This window comes from Natator depressus, chromosome 28 (assembly GCF_965152275.1).
Source record: "Natator depressus isolate rNatDep1 chromosome 28, rNatDep2.hap1, whole genome shotgun sequence".
Taxonomy (NCBI): domain Eukaryota; kingdom Metazoa; phylum Chordata; order Testudines; family Cheloniidae; genus Natator; species Natator depressus.
This window is the reverse complement of record NC_134261.1, coordinates 7,130,680-7,148,947: the sequence shown is the minus strand read 5'-3', so window position 1 is coordinate 7,148,947 and position 18,268 is coordinate 7,130,680. Positions and strand designations below refer to the sequence as shown.

At 53.9% G+C, this 18,268-nt stretch overlaps 1 protein-coding gene and 4 non-coding genes across 5 annotated transcripts in view; 1 reads left to right on the top strand and 4 right to left on the bottom strand.

Moving 5' to 3' along the window:
- The window catches only part of LOC141978795 (uncharacterized), a 203,698-nt gene that overhangs the window by 19,757 nt on the left and 165,673 nt on the right, over positions 1-18,268 (top strand). The gene's annotated exons all lie outside the window — the stretch shown is intronic.
- TRNAM-CAU (transfer RNA methionine (anticodon CAU)) lies at positions 2,815-2,887 on the bottom strand. Its single transcript has one exon. It is a non-coding gene; the product is annotated as a tRNA-Met (tRNA).
- On the bottom strand, positions 5,955-6,026 carry TRNAA-CGC (transfer RNA alanine (anticodon CGC)). The gene has a single exon. It is a non-coding gene; the product is annotated as a tRNA-Ala (tRNA).
- On the bottom strand, positions 7,341-7,412 carry TRNAC-GCA (transfer RNA cysteine (anticodon GCA)). The gene has a single exon. It is a non-coding gene; the product is annotated as a tRNA-Cys (tRNA).
- Positions 17,293-17,364, bottom strand: TRNAE-UUC (transfer RNA glutamic acid (anticodon UUC)). The gene has a single exon. It is a non-coding gene; the product is annotated as a tRNA-Glu (tRNA).

Genomic DNA, 18,268 nt, shown 5'->3' with positions numbered 1-18,268 from the left:
AATACAATGACTTTTCCATGCGTTGCCCAAAACATATTTTTAATATTATTTAAATGCACCAAACTCCTTGAACATAAAGTTGTTTATTTCATTCCTGTGAAGTGTGTTGGTAGCTCAGTTAATTGAGTTTATTGTCACTCTGTGTGTGTGTGAGGTACAACACAATCATTTAGTGATGCTGAAAACGTTCCCTTCTCCCTCCGGAACTGCCTGGGAATCACCTTCCCTTTGTAGATTAATCTGCTCCTGTGTCTGTATGAGGAAAATATGGTTTCTATGAAAAAAACTCATTGTTTATGTAAAAGGACTGACACCAAAGGGCCACACTATGGGGATAGAACACCATGAATAAGACCAGGAGGACTTGTGGCACCTTAGAGACTAACAAATTTATTGGAGCATAAGCTTTCGTGAGCTACAGCTCACTTCATCGGATGCATGCAGTGGAAAACACAGTGGGGAGACTCCTATACACAGAGAACATGAAACAATGGGCGTTACCCGACACACTGTAACGAGAGTGATCAGGTAAGGTGAGCTATTACCAGGAGGAGAGCCGGGTGGGGTGGGGGAAACCTTTTGTAGTGATCATTGGAATTAATTTGCAAACTGGATACAGTTAACTTAGGCTTGACTAGAGACTGGGAGTGGATGGGTCATTACACAAAGCAAAACTATTTCCTCATGTTTATTTCCCGCCCCCACTGTTCTCACATGTTCTTGTCAACTGCTGGCAATGGCCTACCTTGATTACCACTGGAAATCCGAGAAAAAAGACGAGAGCAGAGTGGTTTCTAGACACCCTCCCATCCATCTAACACACACACAGAGACTTTTCTAAGGCATTAACTTTTCCTTCCCCTTTATGATGATTCTTTAATGCATCTGGAAATACCAATTCCTAGAGGCCCCTTTCACAGAGCAAACAACCACAGAGCAACGAGAAAGCTGGGGGCTGCCAGGTTGTTGAGGGCAAGTCTTGAAAGGGATGCACAAACAATCCAGCTGGATCCCCGGCAGCCAGATGTGGGGATTAGCTGCCACAGCTGTGGCTGCTGCTCTGAGGGGAGCGGTATAAACTATCTGCCTGTGGATGCAGCCCACCAGCTGGTTCTCCTGGGGCAGATGGTGAGTGGTTGGGCAGGGAAGCTGCACCGGCTGGGGTCTGGAATATGAACAGGGGTCTAAGGAACCTGCCTTCAGAGCGGGTGGAGGATGCGGAGGCCATGGAGTCTCAGCATCACAGTCATCAGGAGTCCAAGCTGCTTGGGGGTGAGCTTGTGGGCAATGGCCCAACTGGATTGTTTCCGCATCCCTTTCGCCACGTCCCTTGTGATCCACCAGGGCTTGCAGCACCATGGAAGAGTACCCCTTGCGGTTTATGTGCTGGCTGCCCCGCTGATCCGGGGCCAAGAGAGGGATATGCGTTATGTCTATCGCCCTGCCGCAGTCAGGGAACCCCAGCGCATTAAAGCCATCCACAATGGTCTGCACATTTCCCAAAGTCACGACCCTTGATAGCAGCTGGTCAATGATTGCGTTGGCTACTTGGATCACAGCAGCCCCCCAGTAGATTTCCCCACTCCAAACTGATTCCCGACTGACCGGTAGCTGTCGGGCGTTGCAAGCTTCCGCAGGGCTATGGCCACTTGCTTCCCAACTGTGAGGGCGGCTCTCATTTGGTGTCTTTGCGCTTCAGGGCAGGGGACAGCAAGTCGCAAAGCTCCATGAAAGTGGCCCTTACGCATACAAAAGTTTCTCAGCCACTGGGAATCATCCCACACCTGCAACACGATGCGGCCCCAGCAGTCTGTGCTTGTTTCCTGGGCCCAGAATCGGCGTGCCACGGCACGAACCTGGCCCAGCGCCACCATGATCTCCCAATTGCCACATGCTGTGCCCTCTTTGTCCATGTCCTCATCAGTACAGTAATCGCACCATCGTCACTTCCTCGCCCGGTTTTGCAGGGACTGCACATACTGCTGGATAATGCGCGAGGTATTTACAACGGTCAAAACTGCAGCGGAGATCTGAGCGGGCTCCATGGCGCCTGCACGGGTAATCCTGGAAAACGGGCGCGAAATGCAGGAGAGCAGAGTGGCAGGGGAAGAAGTGCTGTTTGGTTCGTGGTAGCTGAACAAAGGCGGGAAATGGTTGTCTTCCGTGGCTTTCACGGAGGCGGGAGCCCAGGACAGACAACCCAGAGAAGCGCGGAAGCGTGGCACGGGCCGGAGAGCAGAGTTGGCGGTGGAAGCGTTCGATGAGGACGAGAAAGAGTAGACAGTAGAGATTACATCGGAAGGGGAGAGGAAATGAGAGGCGGATTCATAGTTGCAGGAGAGGAAGCGGTGCGCCGTCTGCTGAAAGCAGGATGGCGTCTGCATGCCAAAAAGGCGTGAAACGATTGTCCGCCAGAGCTTCCCGATGACACGCACCAGAAACACCCGCAAGAATGGTTTTGCCCCATCGTGCACTGGGAGCGTCACCCAGAATTCCTATGGGCGGCGGGGACTGCGGGAACAGTGGGATGGTGACCCACGGTGCACCGCTCCGACGTTCGATGCTCGCCTCGGTACTGTGGATGCACTCTGCCGAATTCACGCGCTTTAGTGGGGACACCGAAGCCTGAATGTCTAAAACAGCTCCCGAAATTTCGAATCAAATAATTTTGAACTAATTTCGTACTGTAGACGTCCCCTTAGAAAAGTCTCTGGGTGTGTGTTAGATGGATGGGGAGGTGTCGAGAAACCACTCAGCTCTAGTCCCTTTTCCACGATTTCCTTTAGAAAATCTGAAGCAGGGAGCAAGAAGAGTTGCCCTCTCTGAGGCTTGAACTCAGGACCTTCAGATTATGAGACTGATGCGCTGCCCGCTGCGCTAAGAAGGCTTGGAAGAGCTTTGGGCTCGGTGCTTATAGGACCCTCCTCCAGCAGTGACGGAGCCTGGCATGTGCGGGAAGAAGCGGGGAGCTCTGGTGCCCACAGACCTGTCCTGGCAGCTTTCTCTGCAGCAAAGAAATCAATTCTCCCTGCCCCTGAGCAACCCACCCGGAGCTAGTGCCAGCAGGGGTGGGGGGTCCCAAGCTTTGCACCAACGTCCACATTTTAGACCTTCCTCTCATGGCACTTCCCATGTGAATGAGGACAAGCAAGCTGGGGAAGCTCCACGGGGTGATAGAAACCAGGGCTGCAGGGAAGGCTTGAACTCACAACCCCAGCAATATTGCCCTTTGCACTAACCACGTGCACCACTGCAGGGGCTCCTTGGACAGCGTGGGGAAGTCGGCCGTGATCGGTCTCTGTGGTTCCCACCTTTGCCTGGTAATTGAAAGGCTGCCGGTTCAAACCTCACTCAAGCTGTGGCTTTCCAGCAATGAGACTCCAGTCCAATTTAGCAGGAAGAAAATCTCCTCTATTCTCGTCTAGCCCCATTTGACTCCTTCGGCCTGTCTTCTTCCTCCCCCGTCAGTCTCTTTCCTTCCCCATTGGGGCCATGCAGAGGGGAGCCCCAGGCAGTCTCTGTCTCCGAGAGTCTGTATCCCATAAGGGGGGGAGGGGTCGCTGTAAAGCATTGATAATGGGTGGGGGAGGGGTGTGCGTGGTTAGGGGGAGAAAGGCTGGAGAACTGACAGTGGGGCCCAGAGAGATTCCCCCACAGACTGGGGAGATCCCCGGCTGCCCACCATCACCCAGCTGTGGGAAGGACAACTTGGGATTGCTTGGGGAAGCCACCTTTAAAAACACGAGAGTACCATGCTAGTTACATTTTCATAAGACCAAAGCCTCCTCAAACCCAGTGTCACAGTCACTGGGACGACTTTGCCCTGATATTTTACCGGCCGCAGCCACAAAGCGAGTCGAATTACGGCTCCCGTTCGGCGTCAAGGCCCACAGACGAACCCGGAGGCTTTTCCTCCTCAGGTCCTGCCGTCATTTCATGGCTGGCCTGTTCCGAGATTCGTCGCTGGGCAAAGCAACGTCAGGCCCTGAACCTGGGCGAGCCCAGAGCAGAGGCTGCGTTCATTTGGCCCTGCAAAACCCAACACGCCGACACGTGGATTAGCACCCATGCTCCTCCACCGCAGGGGCGGCGCCTTCTCTGGGCCCGGGGTGCCCATGCTCCAGCGACATAAGAGCACGGGGGCCTGGCTCCACCAAAGTCCGGGGCCCGGTGTCTCCCCCAGCCCCGCCTGCCGCCCCCGGGCCATTTAAAAGGGCCCGGGGACCCCCACCGCCATCACCGGCTGCACAAGGGGGCTGAGGCGGCTTCCTGCCCACCCTCGCTCCGCGTGGCGTGCCGGTCTCCGAAGCGGCTGGCGCGTCCCTGCAGCCCCGGGGGTGGGGGGATCTCCACACGCTGCCACCGCCCCGAGGGCCGACTCGGCCATCTGTGGGAATGGAGCTGCTGGGGTGGTGTCTGCGGGCAGCGGTGGGCAGAGACCCCCCCACCTAGGGGCTGCTGCCAGAGGGGGGTGTGGGTCGCTTTTGGGAGATGCCCGAGGTCAGAGCTGCACCCCTCACTCTCTCCCGCACCTCAAGGCCCACCCCAACCCCCTGCACCCAAACTCCCTCCCAGAGTCCGCCCCCTGCACTCCCTCCTGCACCCTACCCCCATGCCCCAGCCCAGAGCCCACACCCCACACCCAAACTTCCTCCCAGAGCCTGCACCCTGCACCCCCCCCGCACCCCAAACCCCGATCCCAACCCAGACCCCGCACCCAAACTTCCTCCCACAGGCCTCCCCCCGCACCTGCTCTCGCACCCCAACCCTCTTCCCCAGCCCAGAGCCCACCCCCTGCACCTTAAACTCCCTCCCAGAGCCCGACCTGCACCCTCTCCTGCACCCCAACCCCCTCCCCCAGCCCAGAGCCCACCCCCTGCACCTTAAACTCCCTCCCAGAGCCTGCACCTTGCACCCTCTCCTGCACCCCAACCCCTCCCCCAGCCCAGAGCCCACACCTGAACTCCCTCCCAGAACCTGGCCACCCCACCCATTCCTGCACCCAACGCCCTGCCCCAGCCAAGACCCCACACCTGCACCCAAACTGCCTCCCAGAGCCCGACATGCACCCTCTCCTGCACCCCAACCCCCGACCCCAACCCAGAGCCCACACCCAAACTCCCTCCCAGAGCCCAACCCCTCTCCCTCTCCCTCCCACACCCAAACTCCCTCCCAGAGACTAAAGGCAGATGTTGGGGGGGGGGAATGGGGGGCAGGACTTGGTCCCATTCTGGAAACCACCAAAAATTGTAGAAATCTGCCTCCCTTGTCCAGCCCAACCTTCTGCGGGTGTCCCTCAGCCCCCACCCATGCAGGGTCTGAAGCTTGCATTGCTTAAATTCCAGGACGCTGGGGGATTTCAGCTCCCCTTTGTCCAGCGGGAACCTTCACCCCAGTCCCAACCACATTCTTGTCCATGGGATGACTGTCGGGGGGCTGGGCCCCTCTTTGTCTTTTCTCTCTCTAGGACAGGCCAGGGTGCCTACACCTGGAGCATCTGAGCACCCAGGACATTCGGTGGAGCTGCCCTTCCCCTTCCCCTTCTGTGGTCCCATCTGTCATTGACTCCAGCCTGTTTCCTATCCATCGTCAGCACCATCCCAAGCCAGCTGCACTCGCCTCAAAAAGACAGTGTCCCCTGGTGGGTGTAAATCACTGACCTCTCTCCTCTCTGAGCACTGACTGCCCCTCCGTCTCCTTGCCCCTCAGTCTGGGCAGAGGGGACCTTTCCCTCCAGGGCTGGAGGATTCCCCCTTCTCATCCGCCATTGTCCCAAGCCGCCCATTGGGTGGGAATCTTAAAAGTACCAAGGTGACTTAGGAGCAGAAACCCCCACAGACCTTCCATGCAATGGGCACCTGCCCCGCACTGAGCAGGACTGAAACTCCTGCAGGGAGACTGCTGGGCCACATCCCTGCTGGGCCTGAGCAAAGCAGCAGCGTGAAAAGAGAACTTGGAGATGCTGGGGATCGAACCCAGGGCCTCATACATGCGAAGCATGCACTCTACCACTGAGCTACATCCCCAGACGGGGGCTGTTTGGGGTGAGTTACACTCAGAGCCCTCCTGTTTCCAGAGCCTCCAGGGGCCTAACAGCAGCATGGGGGACACATTCCCTGCTCTGAGGGCCAAACCCTCTGTCCTGGAGGTTGCTGGTTCTTAGGGGTCACTTTGCAGCAGGGCCAGTTTCTCTATGTGGGGGAGAGAGAGGGGGCCTGCCCTGGACTCAGTGTGCAGAGATACACTCGGCCCTCTCCCCGGCATTGACTGGCTGGAGCTGCCAGCCCCTGCTGAAAGGGAACAGCGCTGGGGGGCGCTGTGAGTCGCTCAACACCTCACCCTGGTGGAAGAAGTGGGGGGGGGGGGGGGGAGATTCTCAGGGTCCTTTTTTCCCTCCACCTGGAGTGAACTCAGCTTTTCCCCATCCCAGACACTCCATGAAATAACAACAGCAGCATAAAGAAAGCGGGGAGGGAACATCTCCCGGCCAGGGCTGGAGGTGCCCAGGGCCCCCTGCTTCCCCATTGTTTCCATCGCAGCAGACGAGGAGGGTTCCTTGGAATTTGACACCCTGCTTTGCACAAGGGACAGAGAAAGATCTTGATGTTCCTGCGTCTGTGCAAAGAAAATTGTCCTTCTGTGTGACAGAGAGGCAGGAAATGGCTGTTTCTACCCAAGCGATCAGTGAGACCAGAAAGTGACGCTGTGCAAGTAACGATCTGGTCCTACACTGACTCTGCGGTTACTTAGAGGCAGCCACAACCAGCTCTGTGGTTGGGAACCTTACAGAGACGCTGCGGGTGATCATGAGCTCGAAGCACGTTCCCTTTCAACAGCTGCCATTGGAAGGCATCTGACAGTCACAAGGAACAACGATCTGTGTGAAAGGAAGGTGGCCATTTATTCGAGCCCCAATTTCTATTGTGTGCACAAAGAGAGGATCGAATGTGTAACAGGTAGTTTGGTAAATCGTGGTTATTTTATTTTTGGAGCAGACTCCTGTCCACCTCCAGTAGAGTTCTCAGTCCCAATGGCAACTTACTTACCGAATGTAACACAAACTAGTCCATTCCTCCCAAGGGGATGGGGTTCTTGTTCTTCCACACAATGGAGACCAAGGACCTGCAAATGTGCCTTCATGTGTCTTTGTTTCATTGGTGAAAACATAAACTAGACACTCAGAGGAGTGGAACTGATTTCAGCTGAGGGACCTCTTTGCTAGGTTTCTATGCATTTGCACAGGAAAACACTGAGTGTTTCCATTCATCCCTGTTCAGTGGAACTCCCAAACATAATGGGGATGGATAGGCCCTTATTTTTGTTAAGGGAACAGGTTTGTAAGGGGGCACTTGGATTTGAACCAAGGACCACTTGAGCTGCAGTCAAACACTCGATCACTGAGCTACCCCCCCATAGCAATTGTATAGGGGAGTTAGTGATCTTAAGGACCTTGAAGGACAGGCCCTGCCTCAGAGAGCTCCTTTTCCATTCCCAGACCATGGGTGGTTTTAAAAATGGGGTCTGATTAAACTTTATCTATACATGTAGACCCCACAGCTTGCCCACCCACCGACACAGCTTCTCCCACTGACATACCTACCCTCTCTCGGGGAGGTGGATTAACTACACGGACGGGACAGCTCTCTCCCATCCCCTTAGAGCATCTTCATTAGTTATGAATAAGTAGGAAATAACCGACTGAATGGACAGCAACCAATTGATCAAATATTGCTGAGCCTGCATTCAATATGGGTAACTGGTCATATCGGGCTGCATTAGGAGGAGCGTTGCCAGCAGATGGAGGGCAGTGATTATTCCCCTCTATTCGGCACTGGTGAGGCCACATCTGGAGCATTGCGCCCAGTTTTCAGGGCCCCCTCCCACTACAGAAGCAAATTGGAGAGAGTCCAGGGGAAGGCAACAAAAATGATTACGGGGCTGGGGCACATGACTTACGAGGAGAGGCTGAGGGAGCTGGGATTATTTAGTCTGTGGAAGAGAAGAATGAGGGGGGATTTGATAGCTGCTTTCAACTTCCTGAAAGGGGGTTCCAAAGAGGATGGATCTAGACTGTTCTCAGTGGTAGCAGATGACAGAACAAGGAGTGATGGTCTCAAGTTGCAGGGGGGGAGGTTTAGGTTGGATATTAGGAAACACTATTTCCCTAGGAGGGTGGTGAAACACTGGAATGGGTTACCTAGGGAGGTGAGGAATCTCCTTCCTTTGAGGTTTTTAAGGCCTGGCTTGACAAAGCCCTGGCTGGGATGATTTAGTTGGGGATTGGTCCTGCTTTGAGCAGGGGGTTGGACTAGACACCTCCTGAGGTCCCTTCCAACCCTGATCGAGGGTTAGAATAACATTTTCCAACCAACCGTCAGTTGAGCTAAGTGCAAATCCCTGTTGTAATCCCCCTCTGTCCAGTAGCCCCAGGGCACGTTCCAAGCGTTGGATTCAAGACACTGAGTCAGCTTTCTGCAATGAGTTTCAGCTTTACCAGAGGTAATTTGTGAGGGCTCACCATTTAAGGACGTTCTTCTTTAATTTCCACCTATTCAGTCCAAATGAGTTTGAAATTACCTATAGCAACATTCTTTCACGTACTTTCGTGAACTGAGAACAGTTAGGAAATCTTGTACTGAGAGACCAGTCAGTGGGGAACAGAGCGATAGTCATTTGTAAACCAGTTGCATTAAGAACCACAGGTCTCTGGATGGGGGTAGAGCACCGTGGGGATGGGGGTGTCACAGACAATTTGGAGGGAGGGGGCGGAGTAGAGGGTCGAAGAGGTTGAAATAGGGTACATTTTCCCTTGGCCCCGAAAGGGGCAGGACGACATGCCCAATTAAAAGGGGGTGTCAGGCCTGAAGAATTTACAATATCCACCAAAATAACAGGAACAAGAAGACAAACACACAACACAATGTTTTGTTGCGACAGGGGACCCAGGGCGTTCTGCGTTTTCTTCCACTGGCCCCAGCTTGCCCAGAAAGTGTCTGAAAAACAAAATAAACATTCCCCAGCCCCTTGGTGGGGACAGATGATTGCTTAAAAATGCCCCTTTCTTTTCACAATTTTTTTGGCTGACTGCAGGAAAACCGAAGAATTACCTTTATATTTTGTTTGTTTGTTTTGTACAAAGGATACTTGCTGCATAGCTAGGCAGAGGAGGCCTGTCCATGTGAACACGGTCTGTTCCTGAAGTCTTTCCCCCAGCTCATCACTAGACGTGAGGGGAAGGTCATTCAGACCCTCCTTACACTTCGTATTTAAAAACGCACCCAGAGCAAAACTCCACCACTTCCCAGACACGGCTAGCACACACCATCCACCCAGGTATTAGCCTTCAACAGATCACGACTTTTACAATGATAGCTCGCCAGGCCGACTCTGTACAAATCCTACCTTAATTCTATGAGAGTGGTGACTATGGGGCTTCCAGGGTGCTGCTTTGAGCACAGCCTGCCACCCCTGGGCTGACACTGCAATGGAGACGTCCCCGTAGAGTCCCTCTCTCCCGGGATAAAGATGGCAGCAGGGCTGGCCTGGGTCACCTGACGTGGGCTCCTGGAGCTCAAGCCGTGGGGCCCAAAAGTGGGGTGCAGATATCGGTGTTCATGCTGAAGTCTGGGTTTGGAAACCCTCCCCCCTCGTGGGGCCTCAGAGGTTGGGCTCAAGCCCATCTGTCTCCACTGCCATTTTATAGCCCTGCAGCCCCAGCCCCAGAAGCCTGAGTCAGCTGCCCCGGGCTCTGAGACAGGTGCCCTGGGTGTTTTAATCGCTGTGCAGACATAACGTTAGGATACGTCTACAGTGCAATGAATCACCCACGGCTGGCCCGTGTCACCTTAATCCAGGACAGCGGCTTGGGCTGTAAAGTTGCAGTGTACGTGTCTCGGCTCAGGCTCAGGACCCTGCTCTAGGAGCCCAGGAGGTTGGGCGGGAGTTTGGCAAGTGAAAAAGGTAAAACCGCAGTGAAGTATTCCCCTGGACTCAATGACATGTCTCCATTTCTCTGTCTGCTTTGGGGCAGGGACAAAAACAGGTCCCGCTGCATTCGTTATTTCAAAGGGAGGTTTAGGATTTTCATTCTCAGACACGGTGCACAAAGCAGGACTCCACCCTCGGCGTAAACTGAATGAGCCGCCCACAGATTCTGGCAGCCCCAATGAGCCACTTGGTGGGAGAGCTCGGACCTGCCCCTGTCCCGGAGGGAGGGGGTCATCTGCGAGGGGACTGCACCACTGACCTATCAGCCCTTCACACCCAAACTTTCAGTCACTCTATTATCAGTGCCTGTGAGTGTAATTTAAACAAGAAGAACGGCTACACTGGGCTAGACCAAAGGTCCGTCTAACTCTGTTATTTGTCTTCTGACAGCAGCCAGTACCAGGTGCCTTAAAAGCCACTACTGGGAGTTGAACCCAGGATCTCCTGTTTACGAGACAGGTGCTTTAAACCAGCTCATCCATGGTGCCTGCCTCTGGCTAACACATGGTGTCTGCCCACACCCGACTCCCTGCCAACCCGCACTGGGCCCTGACAAGCCTTTCTTGTGTTTCGATTCTGTAAAGCAGAGAAGCAGGTGAAGTTTTACTCCCAAGGTGTGTGTGTGATTCTTTGGACAGGTCTATCCTACAAAATTAAGTCAGTGTAAAGACATTACTTTGGGGTGTAAAACATTTACCTTCCCTGAGCAATGCAGTTATATCAACCTGATCCCGGTGTAGATAGCACTGGCTTAACAGGAGGACTTCTTCCCACCCCACTCTGCCTCTTCGGCTGAGGCCTGCTGGTCCACCTTTCACTCGCTCCTCTCTCCCCGAGGCCTCCTTGCCTGCTGCTCATTACTCTCCACCCCCTACCCCAAGGTCTGCCCGCCACCCACACCTCTCTGACCCCTCCCCTGAGACCCACCACGGCCGCCACTCCCATCTCTCAGCCCCACCCATGAGACCCACCCAGCCTGCCACCCATGCCTCTCTGTCCCCTCCCCGACCTCCCCTGCCCTGCCCACCACTCGCACCTCTGTGCCCCTCCCCTGAGGCCCCTGCCCTGTCTGCTGCTCGAACCTCTCTGCCCCTCCCCTGAGACCCACCCTGCCCACCTCTTTCTTCATGCCGCTGTTGTTATTCCATGACACATTAAAGATGGAATGAAAAGCTGAGTTTGCTCCAGGGTGAGGAAAGGAAGGAGACACCAACCCCCTGGCAAAGCTCTGTGCCCCACAGAAAACCTGCCCCCTGCTATTACAGTCACTGATGTACTAGGGATATGACGGGAAAGGGACTGTCTGAATTATCGAGGCAGGAATTTTACAACAATCTACAGCAACGTCATTGGCCACAGACCCACTCTCCTCATGCTCCAGCCAGAAGGGAAACCAGCAGGAATTCTTGTTCAGCCCTGGGCACACTTACACAACCGCCCAGCAGTGAGTGTGTTGTGGACGCTGGTCTGAGGAAACAATTGGAAACGATCACTCAGTGAGAACAGAACTAGAGTGTCGTGAGAGCGCTGTATAAAGCAAGTAGTTGTGGCTGAGTGCTTAAGGTGGTGGACTCGAAATCCCTTGGGGGGGGCGGGGTCTCCCTGTGCAGGTTTGAATCCTGCCAACTACGGAGGAAGTTGTGGCTCTTTAGTTTCAGTGCCTGAGCATCCTTGGCCCCAGTGGGAGCCAGGCTACGTCTACATGACAGAGTTATGCTGCTTTAGTTAAAGCGTTTTAATTAAGCCGCTGTTGCATGTCCACACTAGGCTGCTTGTGTCACCGGAGCGCATCCAGGCTAGCAGCTCTTGGATCGCCCCAGAGAGCAGTGCATTGTGGGTCGCTATCCCACTGTGCAACTGGCCGCAGGGTGCTGTGAGAAGGCCTTGCAATGCCTCGTGGGCTGGTACAGCATCACGAGAGGCAGGTTTCTCTATCCCATTGTTCCGTGGGCATCCGACTCGATTGCCAGCTGATTTTCAACTGCAGTGTGCATGGCGGGCAGAGAGTGTGTGTGTGTTGGGGAGAGACAGTGTGTGTGTTCGGGGAGCGTGTGTGTTGCGGAAGAGTGAGTGTGTCGGCACGCTGTCCCTAAGTTCAGACAGCTGCTGGAAGCAGGCAGTCCTGAGTCAGGGGGAGGGGGACACCCCAGTCCTGAGTCAGGGGGAGGGGGACAGCCCCGACATCAGCCCCCACTTCCCGCACTGGCTCAGCACAGCCCAGCAGTCTCTGTCACATACACTCACACACACGCTCCTGCCTGCCTGGCTGTGTGTCGGGGTGCAGGAACACGGGGGTTTAGAGGGCCACAGGCCCAGCACTTTTTACCAGCCGTAAGGGTGGACAACGGAGGGGGGAACACGGTGGAGTCTTGGGGGGGAAGAGGCGTTCTGTGGCTGTGGCCTCGGGGGGAGGGGTGTGGCGAGGCATCAGGGAGAAGGGGCGGAGTGAGTGAGGGGCCTTGGGGAAAGGGGTGTCATGGGGGCACCACAGTTCAGACGCCGGTGGCCCCCCCCCCCCGTAAGGAAGATTCTCCCGCTGTTATTAGTGCTGGTTAAGAAGAGGGGAAAGTATCTGCATCTACCAGCCTTTTATGGCTGTACAAGAATCAGGGACAATACAGAGGGACCCACCTGCAAGTGCCAAATGGCTGGACTGGCTAATGCAACCTGCAGAAGTCCATGGCACACTGGGATATAGAGTCGAGTGTACATCACCATCATTATTGCAAAGGGATAATGATAGGAAGGTTCACAATTGACGAAGTAGTTACATGCAGAGCTCATTGGCTATTCCTGCTCATTAGCGTCACTGTGGACTGAGCCTTTCCCCCTCTCTGTCTCCCTTCTCAAAGATCAGAAGTACCTCGAGCAGGGATGTGGCTCCTTCATACACCCGCTTAGATTTCAGGATGCTGGGAAGGTGTTTGGAGACTATGCGAAAATCAGAGCTCTGTCCAGTGACGAATAGCCAACTGTGGGCATGTTCCCACCTTAAATCCCAGGCTTTATACCCTTTAAAACAAAGAGACTTGAGCAAATAATTTAATTTTTTGCTTGCTACCGAGCCAAACCGAAATGATAACAACAATAATATCTCCGGTTGACTCAAGGTGCATTTTTTGGAGAAAGTTCCCTGAAAAAGCCTAGCATCGGCTGGAAACTGTCACTTCCCTCATGGTCTTGTGGTTAGAATGGGTTCCATTCCCGGTCAGGGAAACTTTTCATCAACACATATCGAAACAAGCAAGCTTTTCTAGACCCTCAGAGCAGAAATTAGGCACGTTCCCAATGTGGATGGTTTATACAAATAGAGCTGTGCGAATCATTTGTTGTTTTGCTTTCTAGCGAGACAAACCAATAACATCATCACCATCCTCATCATCATTCACGTAGACCCCAGATGTAGACCCTGAAACATGTAGACCCTGAAACATCATTCACGTAGACCCTGAAACAAAGCTAAAAAAAATTTCACTTTCCTCAAACCAAAATATTTCAGTAAATAAAATAGTCATCCAGAAAACGGTTCGCCCAGGGCTATAGACAAGTCTTTGGAATTAACCGTCTGGAGAGAAGGCTCATTAGCCTCTTAATTGTGGGTTAAGTGGCCGATCGATTTCTAGCCCTCTGTCCAAATGCCCAAAGTGGTGTGCTTGTTTCACACAAAAATAAATGATGTTGAAACCTAACGCTGCGATCACGACACAGCATTGTGATTGTAAGGAAAGGAGAAAATTTCGACGGAGTTCAACAGAAGGAAGGTTTTCTCATCGGCTTCTAGCAAATGCTCAAAGTGCTGACGGTTCTCGGAACTTCCAGACGTATCGGCCAGAATTTTCCAAAGGTCTGGCACTGGCCCCCACCTCTAGAGCCAGATTTTCCAAAGGTCTCAACACACTGAGTGCTGAGCTACCTTGAAAAATAGCTGGTTCAGATCGTGGGTGCTGGACGATATGGTTCACGGTGCAGGAGTCTGAGGTTCACCGTTACCTTCTCATAAAGCTGGATGTCTGGATTCTGCCTCAGCCCTGGTGCATGTCTTTTCTTCACATAATAAGTCAGCGGTAAGACGGGAACACCTCGCTCAAGGGACTCCAGGAAACCTGCAAATTGCTCTCAGGGTGATTGTGTATAAAAATGAACTATGCTGTAGAAGGGCCCTAGAATTGGTTAGAAATATGGCCTCTTGGCCTCCCCAAACAGCTCATAACACTAAAGAAAACAAGGAGTGTTAAACGCATGCTTTTGTGGTGTCTGAGTGGTCTAAGGCACCAGACCTCGAACTTTCTTTTCTCCTCACTTGGGTGTTCTGGAGGCTTGGGTTCAAATCCCACATCTGAAAAGCGACAGTCTTTCAACCCCCAGCAGCGTGTGTGTAGACGTGGGATCGTTTCAACTCAAGAACTAGCACTAAGGGATAATAAATTTACCACTGAAGTGAAAAATGCACTGAGGTGATGGATAACGGGGTTTGTAGAAACAAGCTGGGAAAAACCAGCCAAATAAACGTGACTGCACAAACTTCCCACCTCAGAGACTTGTTGCCGGATTTCTACTGCATTCATAGCCAGAGTCACTTCAAAACTAGCCCCAGAGTAGGCCACTCTGTTTATTGAACCAAAGATGGTTTATTAACACATTGCTCTATACCTTTGAAAAGCATCACTATCTGGAGTATAATTCGATGGTGGATGTGAGCAGCTTTGCCATTTTCTTTTTGTACCGGCACCTGCCCACCTCCAGTCTTGTTTTCAGTCACATACCAAGGCAACGTACTTACCAAATGTCACACAAACTTGTCCATTCCTCCCCGTAATCAATCTAACTCCAGAATGTCAGAACGAGGCAGAGCACTGGGAAAGTATCACAAGAAGATCCAATTAAAAACTTGCGTTAATCGAAGCTGAGATGCAGACACAGCCTATGGTACAGCTGGTGAAGTCCCAGGGACACACTCCCGCTAGGGCTGGTTCTGAAATAACCGCAGAAGCAGATCAAAGAGAAGGAGCCCATGTGGGAGGTATGGGCAGCTGCCTTCTGAGTGCATCACTCCCCTGGGAGGTGTTTCACAAAACACAGCACTTCCCCTCTGGAAGAGAAACAAACTCTCTCCCCACCAGTCACTGTACTTTCCATGGGGCCGTTTGTCCTGAGGGACCTGGATCTCTCGGGCTAGTCCATGGTGACTCATAAAGAGCCATTTGAGGAGCAGGAGTCATCCCAATGGAAATCTCGTCACTTCTTTCTCGGTGCCACTTTCTTAGCCCTGGCTTTGGGTGCTTTGGATTCGGCTTTAGCCTTTTTCTCTCCCTTCTTGACTTGGGGTGGGAGCTTGACCACCGCCTGGGTCTTGGCAGCTTAGAACTTCTGAGGGCTTTTCCCTGCATTTTTTGGTCCTGCTGCAGACACCACCATCTAACGACTATTCCTGGAAATGGGATGGTGGCATTTCCGGGGATCCTGGCAGCTCTAACCAGCTTCTAGGTGGCTATTTTCCTTCTCAAAGCCACTGGCTTCTTCTCATGCCTTGTCCTGGGAGCCCAGATGTTGTCTGAATGTGAAGGAGCCAAGATGCTGGTGTCCTTTCCCTCACCAAGGAGTCTTTGCTCATCAGAGTCCTGAACTCCAGCTGGATGTGGTTCTTGTTCTTCTACACAGCATAGGCCCTGGAGAACTGGGATCTGCAAATGTGCATTCATATTATACTTTTGTTTAATTGATGAAAACATAAACTAGACACTTAGAGGATGGGAACTGATTTCAGCTGCTGGACGGGTTAGCTGGGTTTTTATTCTTTTGCACAGGAAAACGCTGAGCGTTCAAATTCATTTCAAGGATCCCGATTCAGGGGAACTCCTGCACATACTGGAAATTGATAGGAATATGTTTTCATTTAAAAAAGGCTTCTAAAGGGGTACGTGGATGTAAACAAAGGACGATTTGAGCTGCAGTCAAACACGCTACCACTGAGCTATACCCCCATGACATTTGCATAAGCAAGTCAGTGATCTTAAGGATTTTGAAGGACAGGCCCTGCTCACAGAGCTCCTCTTCCACTCCCAGACCACAGTGGTTTAATACTGGGGTTCGATTAAGCTTTAAAGATGCATGTAGACACCCCAGTCTGCACCCCCACGGAGACAGCTTCTCCCACTGACATTGCTACCGCCTCTCCGGGGGGTGGATAAACTACACGGAGGGGACAGCTCTCGCCCATCCCCTTAGAGCATCTTCATTAACGAGCCGCAGCAGTGCAGAGGCATTCGTGCGGCTGTGCCACGGCAGCATTTCGAATGTCGACTTGCCTCAGAGGAAGACCAGACTGGCTCCATTTGGCACCTCGGATGGCAAGACGCCCACACTGACTGCTGTGCGGTTGTGTAAGTGTGGCCATGGCTGAACCGCAAGAATCCCTGCCCGTTTCCCTGCCGGCTGGAGCACGAGGAGAGCGTGTCTGTGGTTGAGGACGTTGCTGTAGATTGTCCATTCCCTGCCTTGACAATTCAGACGGTCCCTGTCCCCAACGTACCCCCAGCACCTCTGTGATCCCAACAGCAGGTTTCCTCTGGGGCACTGAGATTTTTGGGGGAGTTGGTGGCTCCTTTCCTTCCTCGCCCTGGAGGAAACTCAGCTTTTTATTCCATCCTTGATGATTCATGGAATAACAAGAGCGGCATGAAGAAAGAGGAGAGGGAACGTCTCACGGCCGGGGGGAAGGTGGCCGCGTCCCCTCTGTCTGGCCATTGCCGGAGAGAAGGTTTCACTGGAATTGAATGCCCTGGCTCAGAGGAGAGACACAGGAAGATTTTGCTGTTCATGGAGCCACACAAAGGAAATGTTTCTCTGTGTGGAAATGAGGAGGGAAATGAAACACCCACATGGTGGCACCTCAGGCATAAGGGAACCCTGTAGGATTGGACTAGGATACGTTCTCAAGCAGCATGTTTCTTACTTTGCCCATCTGTCAATTTTGATTATTATGGATGGAAATATTTTGCCATCGGGTTGTGTGTTTACACCAAAATTGACAATTACCAACAAATACGTCGTTCTTCCGAGCCTGCCTAGTCTGCAGTTGGGGGGTTTTGAGGGACACAGTCACTCTCCCCAGGCCCCAGGCCAGGCCTGTGCTCTCCATGCTGCCCACTTCCCACCCTGCTGGGATCCTTCCCTCATCCTCCCCCCCCGCCCCGAGAACTCTGCCCCCCAGCCCCGCTTCTGGGATCCTCTCCCCTCCCCTGCTGGCAGGCTCCCGCCCCGTTCCTTTCTTTTCCGGCCTCCCCTCTGAGCAAAAGCTCTGCCCTCTTCCCACACCGGGAATTGAACCCAGGCCGCCTGGGTGAAAACCAGGAATCCTGACCACTAGACCACATGGGACTGGCCCTGCTGCGCTTCTCTAAGCCAACCCCTCGTGAGAGCAGCAGTGCCGCCCAGCGGGGCCTGCGCCCAGGGCTGCACGAACCCTCCGGGTGCTGAGGTTTCCCCTCTCTCCATTCCCGGTGCCTGTGATCAGGAACCACAGATCGGGGCTCTCAGGTGCTGCACAGACCGGGACTGAGATTACGACCCCCTCTTGTGCAAGGTGCTGTACAAACCCTGGCCAACACTGGGACACCCGGGAGGTTCCCCTCAATTTCCCTCAGCCTCTGCTGCCCAACTTCTTCTGACCCCCCGCAATAAACCCACCTTTCCAAACAGTCCTTCTTCCCCTGCCCCCTCTCTTGGATTGCACACCCCAGGGCTATCTGCTCCCGCCCCCCAGGTGAAGAAGCGATGGAGACAACTTCAGCCACTGGAGACAGCCCCAGCCAGCGCTGCAGCCCGCCCCGGGGTGCTCTTTGCAAGACGCAGGAAGGGGGAGCGGTGGGTGCTGCGCAGAAGGAGGCCGGAGCCCGGAGAACAAAGCCCAGAGATCGGGGGCGGGGCATGGCCTGGGGGCGGGGCTCGGGCACAGCTCGGGGGCGGGGCAGCTCCTGGGGGCGGGGCCCGGGCTGGGCAGCTGCGGCTCCCTCCTGGGGTCCCTGCTGGGGGGGCCCATCATTAACCCCTCCGTGCCCGGCCGGGGGGGCCTTTCTCCAGCTGGGACCAGCCCCCTGGGCAGCCCCAGGCTCTGCCTTTCCCCAGCCGGAGCCCCCCGATGAGCGGGAGACCCCGGGGGGGGGGGCAGAAAAGTGACTTTCTGCCCCCCTGGCCCCGGGGAGAAGCCTCGGAGCTGCCTCAGCCCCAGCGGAGCCGCCGCCAGGATCTCCCCCTGGCACGGCTGGGATGGGGGGGAGAGTCT